Here is a 6000-nt window from a genome sequence, read left to right on the forward strand (position 1 = left end):
ATTGGCAAGAAGCCATGGGCTTCATGCAACCAGAAGTGTAATCTGAAGCTCCCTTTGGGAGGGGGGGTGGTGGTTGGACTGGGACTCTTTCATCACTCTGTGCAGTGATCCGGCCGGCTGCTCCAGTCACATGAAGGCTGTTGCCAGCAGAGTGGATCCCAGGCCAGGAAGCATTTTCCTCATCCCTTTGCTCACATACTGAGACAGGATTTTAGATTTTCAGGCTCCTCACTTGGATGTTGTAACAAGCTCCATTGATTTCTTGTGGGAGTTGCTTTCAATTGATTCTTGTTAGGACCACAGCTTTCAAAACAACCATAACCAACTTCCAGTTTCTACAGAAGGACAGGGGGACAGTCTCTCATCTCTCCCACTCTTTGGGCTCAGACCCAAAGCCACTGCACCATATTCCACCCACCCCTTTTGCTCTTATGTTTGTTCTCGGCACACTGAAATGTTCCATGAGTTTTGGGCTACAGTTCTGAGCAAACTGACTTCTAAAAAAATATGTTTAGCCTTGGGCTGCCAAGTTCATAAAAAACCCAAAACACAACTCTGAATAAACGTCATTCGCCTTTGGCAAAAGTCATGATCAATGGGAATTTAATATTTCATTGTACCCTTGCTGTATAATTTAAAAAATCAATCATTTTGTGATTGTTATAAGGAATAACCCTGTTATAAAAGCTTTGGACATGCATTTATGTATTAATTTAAAAAATTATCACCCGCTTTCTGATTTAAAGTCTCCCAGGCAGCTAACAAAACAATAGTATAAAATCATATTGAGAGATATCAAAAGGAACATGTCGAAAACAGCCTGTTTAGTGGCTCAATGCCAATAAGGAAGGAGGCTTGTGCACTTACCTAGAGAGAACAATGAGAGTGCTTATAGGATCTGAAAAAGCAGATGCCATAATGTAAAAAGAAATATGTTTTCTTAGGGAAACATGTACCAAGACATTCAAAGCCATTTGCCTTTAAACAGGGAGGGGATACCCCCAAAAGCTGTATCTATCAAAAGAACTAAGTTCTGGAAACATTCTTGGGAAAACAGCTTCAGGCCATACTAACAGGTAACCCATTGCGCAGTTGTAGCTGCTACTGGTACAATGAGTCAGGACACTGGAGTCTTGCCTTCTTGGCTCCGTGGTGCACCTAGGTCCCTAGTTAGCAGTTAATATGGCTGTTGCTCACCCATCTGTGCTGAACCCTGAAGTCTTGTGCACCTTTCCTTGTCTTTTCTATAAAAAAAGAAACCTCCTAAGAGAAAGTAGAACTGGAACTTTTCACTTTTCCTATTGAAAGAAGCTGCTGCTGGATCAAAGAGCCTGTTTTTCTTATAAAGTTTATATTTACAGGTGACTTCATCCAATCATTTCTCTCCATTCCCCCAGGTTTCCAATACTGTATACCCATCATATCTGTGCTCTTCTTTAAAACCAAGTAGACAATTTCGCCCTATAGAGAACAAACAAATTAAAACAGGACTCCTTCAAATAGAGGACTATCCCTTGCAAAGGAGGGCATATGGTCACTCTATGCAGAATTTTGATGCCTATAGTTGATGCTTTCCTACCAAAATAGGCTGCCTTATGTATTGCCACCCAGTACTGACAGTTTGAAAGAGATTTCCATATCACAGTACATGACTAATAGACCCCTCCTTGGGAATGTGCAAATAATAATAATAATAATAATAATAATAATAATAATAATAATACTTTATTATTTATACCCTGCCCATCTGGCTGGGTTTCCCCAGCCCCTCTGGGAGGCTCCCAACAGATATTAAACAGAATAAAACATCAAACATTAAAAATTTTCCTAAACAGGGCTGCCTTCAGATGTCTTCTAAAAGTCAGATAGTTGTTTATTTCCTTGACATCTGATGGGAGGGCATTCCACAGGGCGGGCACCACCACCGAGAAGCCCCTCTGCCTGGTTCCCTGTAACTTCACTTCTCTCAGTGAGGGAGCTGCCAGAATCCAATAGTTCTGGATTGTTGCCAGTTTCCCCATAAAACCTTTTCTCATAGCTCAGGAGCTCAAGTTAAGCTGCAGAAGCCCAAAAGCAATCAAAGAAAGGTTGTGTGATATCGTACTTTAAAAACTACTAATACTGACGATTCCTAAAGTAAATGTATTGAAGGATAACTGCTTCCCCATTTATTTTCGTGGTAGATCACTGACACTCCCATTCTACAGAAAGGAAATTGAGGACAAGCTCCAGAGTCAGATCAGGAAAATATATGAGTGAGCCAGAGACTTGAATTCATGCCTAGGTAAGGTAGTGGTTCCCCTTTTGTCACAGAGAGCTGCTTTTGTGGGCGGCACTTGGGAGAGTGCCATCCACTTTCCATTCCCTGCCTGTCCTTTTCTGTGCCACATGAATCCAGTCACCCACTGCAGCCTGCTAAAATTACCCTGAGGGTCTCAAAGCCTTTTCTGATCCACAGATGAGTGTCTTCCATTCTAATCCTTTGTTCCCTCCTCATAACCATGAGGTTACTTCTAATGGCCACAATAAGAGGGTACCCAGGCCTTTCCCAATTAGTGGTGAACCATCTGGCGTGCCCCCAGTACCTCCATATGCTTATAAGTATATGGATCTTCTCTCTCTCTCTCTTTAACGCAGTGCCTCAATTTGGTTTTATTTCATTTGCGCTTCCACAGCCCACTTGGCATAGCACACCACAAGCAACTGCAAACTTGAGCAATAATAATAATAATAAATCCTTGCATTGGATTGCTCCTTCCCGTGCTGCCTGCCACATGACTCCCATCAATTTCTGTCAGGGCAATCAGCCAAGCCAACTTTTCGCTAGCTGCTGATGGCAAATTTAGCAGCTGAGTGAGTCTCTCTCTTTCTCTCCTTCTCCTTCTCCTTCCCTGTTCCTGTTGGACCAAGAAAGGAATTAGGTCTTCTTGCCACCTAGAAGGAGGCCATTTCTCATAGTCTGCTCCTTGATGATGGAAGGCATCAAAGATTTAATGTAACAGCTGTTTTCAGACATCACACCAATTACTGTCTGGTATCCTAGTGGCACCATTTATGTTGGCAAATAAATGGTGGCAGTTTGCAATGGATGTTTCATGGACATCTGTCCATGAAACAATATCCCAGAAGACACTAAGGACAGAGGGGAGAGTTTAATTCAGTGCACATTTAAAGGCAAATCTGTCTAATATGAACTTCCCAAATCAATATTTGTACTGAAATACAGCCATCCTTCAAATTTCTCACTTCTACAAATTTTGTGATGTAGCTCTCCAGCCAAACAATGTGTACAAAGCTGAATATACTACTGGAATGTGTGCAATAATGCATATATTGATGGAAACAACATGCAAAAAATGTTGCATTAAACTGTGCTTATTAGGAGAAATTTACACTAAAATACTGATGAATTTTCATGACAACTTCAAAAACAATTTTGCAAATTGATGCGGAAATGTGGAGAACTGAATTTAAGATTGGAAAAATAAGAGACTGAGAGAAACCAAAAGTGGCAGATTTTCCCATCCCTAGAAGATACCAGGAGAGTTTTTCACAGAGCTATAGGGAAGCTGCCACATGTAGTCAGAGGTAGTGACTCCATTGTGAGCAATGACACTAAGTTCAAAGTCTTAGGAATTCAAGAGTGGGGAGCAGCTGGGCAAAAGACCTAGAAGTCTTGAGGGTTAGGCCTCCTTTCTCTGGTTCTGCTGGATTTCACCCTAAACATTACTGGGAATGTATGGCTACTGCCAATTCTCATCTTCCCAAAAGGAACTTGCAGTTACCTCTAGTGAAAGTGATTCATGCTTTGACAACATCTTGCTCAACATGTCTCCACTCCCACTCTGGTTCACTGAGTTCACTGAGCACAATGACATGGAGGCCACACATTTCTTTCTTTATATGTTACAGGAAAAATGCATGGGGAAAATGTGGATTGGGGTAGACAAGTATCTCCCATAACATCTATTCTGTTAAGTTTGCTAGACATTTCTGGGCACAGTCTGGACCATTCTCACCATGTGGAGCCAAATCTGAGATTGTCTTCCATGGAAAGCCATAAGTAGTTGTTAGGAGAAGTCCAGGCTCTTCTCACAAAAGGCTAATTTTATTTTACCCCCTGCCCCCGGTCTTGGAGCATCAAGCCTGGTGGGAGCATCAAGGCATTTCTGCTACTTGGGTCCAAGTTACAGCTGAGACAGCATCACATCCTATACTGTGCACAGATCCATTTGACTTACATCCTCATGTTACATTTGGACTAGTGCTGTGCTGAAATTAGTCCCTTGGTTTCTTGAAAGTGTTCTTCCTTTGCAAAAGAGGCTTCCACTTTTCTGCCTCACTCATAGGATGTTTTATAATTTATTTATAGTTTTAGTGAGTGCTGGGTTGTACATAGCATTTGAAACTCCCATTGTTCTAAGCAATTTTTTGCGACAGGAAATTTCATTAATGCAAGCCGTTTCTGAGCTCTGGGCACAGTATTGTGCCTAAGATTTCAAATTAAAACTGTCACTGCCGGAAGGAAAGGAGGACCTTTTTTCTGCCTCCCCACTTCCAGCCACTCTCTGAAGACTGGAGAAGGTACCCTCTTAAGAATATTAGGGGGGGCAGACAGGGGAAGCATGGCTTTGCTTTTTGCAGTCTTCAGACAGGACTAGACCATGTGCAAAATGCACATAAGATTTTAGCTGCAGTTCATTCATTTTCAGCTTTGTATTCTTTTATAAAAAAACACACGCCTAGACACTCCGTTGCAGTGCCCATAACCTAGGTTTAAGGTTCCATTTATTTCATAGCTTTCATATCTCAGTTTCTAACACTGGTTGCACATACCTTATTGTTATGAGATGGCCCAGGTTTCTATATGCGCTTTTCTTTTCTTTATGAATCTTTCCAGCTTTCTGCTGCTTCCCCAGTGGGTGCTTTCTGTTCTGAAAAAACTCCAAGGGCGTGCTCACTGATTTTGTTTATAAGGGAAATTCTTTCTTTTACCTTTCTGCACTGATTTGCTTTAAAATAAAAAAAAAAATATGCTTCTTTTTTAAAAATAGCACAACCTGACAGCACTCAGGTACATGATATGCAGGCTCCTCTTCTTACCAACTGACAGGAAATCTAGCTGAGGATATTGTGGAGTTTTCAGGAAGCAGTGCACCTTTGGAAAGCTGAAAAACGCTGACCAACTGGCTGGTAGTTAGAAAAACCATAGTGGAGGTGTCTGTTCTCCACTAAGGGCTGCAAGCAGAACCCTGAAAGGGAGAGACATGCTTGATTTGTGTTTGAATCCAAGACTGTGGCTATGGGAGAAGCAATGCCTTTTGGGGGTTTTAATATCGTGAACCCCTCCATTGTAGACTCAGGTTGTATATATGTGTAAATAAACCATATATCCAGAAGATACCACAGTCTCCGCTGTCCCTCATTCCGAGGAAATCAAACCCTGGGTAAGCCTGGAACTCCAGGAGTCTTGCACAAAATCCCTTGTCCACTTCAGAGTAAGATAAGCACAATAAACACTCTGCACCCAACCCATAAGAATTTCACCAAATCCCCCCTCCCCTTTGATATTTTTCAAATGCAATTACTTTTCTCATTAATTGATGGAAGATGGTGGAGAGTGGGGGAAGGCAGAAGAAATTTTTGGCAAAGCACTATTTGGGACATACAGGCTTGTTTCTTCAGTGGCTCTGTAGCATCTATCCTTTGAAGCAGGTGAGAAAAATCCACTCTCCCACTTTGGGTTCCAGTGAAACATGCTTAGATGTATGTGAGCAGAGGCGCTTGTCAAGGCTGTGGTGGGAAGCAGCTGCTACTGTTTTTAAGCACATGCTGAAATGGAAACCCTGGTTCCAAATGCTCCCCATTTCCCTCCTCCATTCCAAGTCCAGATGGTTGCAGCCCAGCTGTAGCCCTGAGTTCTTTGCTTCTTAATGCAAACAGTAACATCTGCCCAGACATTGAGACTGGATGGATGGAGTGGAAGCACAAGGGCGGGGG

General features: G+C 42.2%; 1 long non-coding RNA gene across 1 annotated transcript; it reads left to right on the top strand.

Moving 5' to 3' along the window:
- The first annotated feature begins 1832 nt into the window (after nucleotides 1-1832).
- Nucleotides 1833-5401, top strand: LOC307212444. Its single transcript, XR_013836997.1, has 2 exons — nucleotides 1833-2284; nucleotides 5055-5401. It is a non-coding gene; the product is annotated as an uncharacterized lncRNA (long non-coding RNA).
- The last annotated feature ends 599 nt before the right edge of the window (nucleotides 5402-6000 follow it).

Source organism: Podarcis cretensis (genome assembly GCF_951804945.1).
Source record: "Podarcis cretensis genome assembly, chromosome: 1".
Classification (NCBI taxonomy): domain Eukaryota; kingdom Metazoa; phylum Chordata; class Lepidosauria; order Squamata; family Lacertidae; genus Podarcis; species Podarcis cretensis.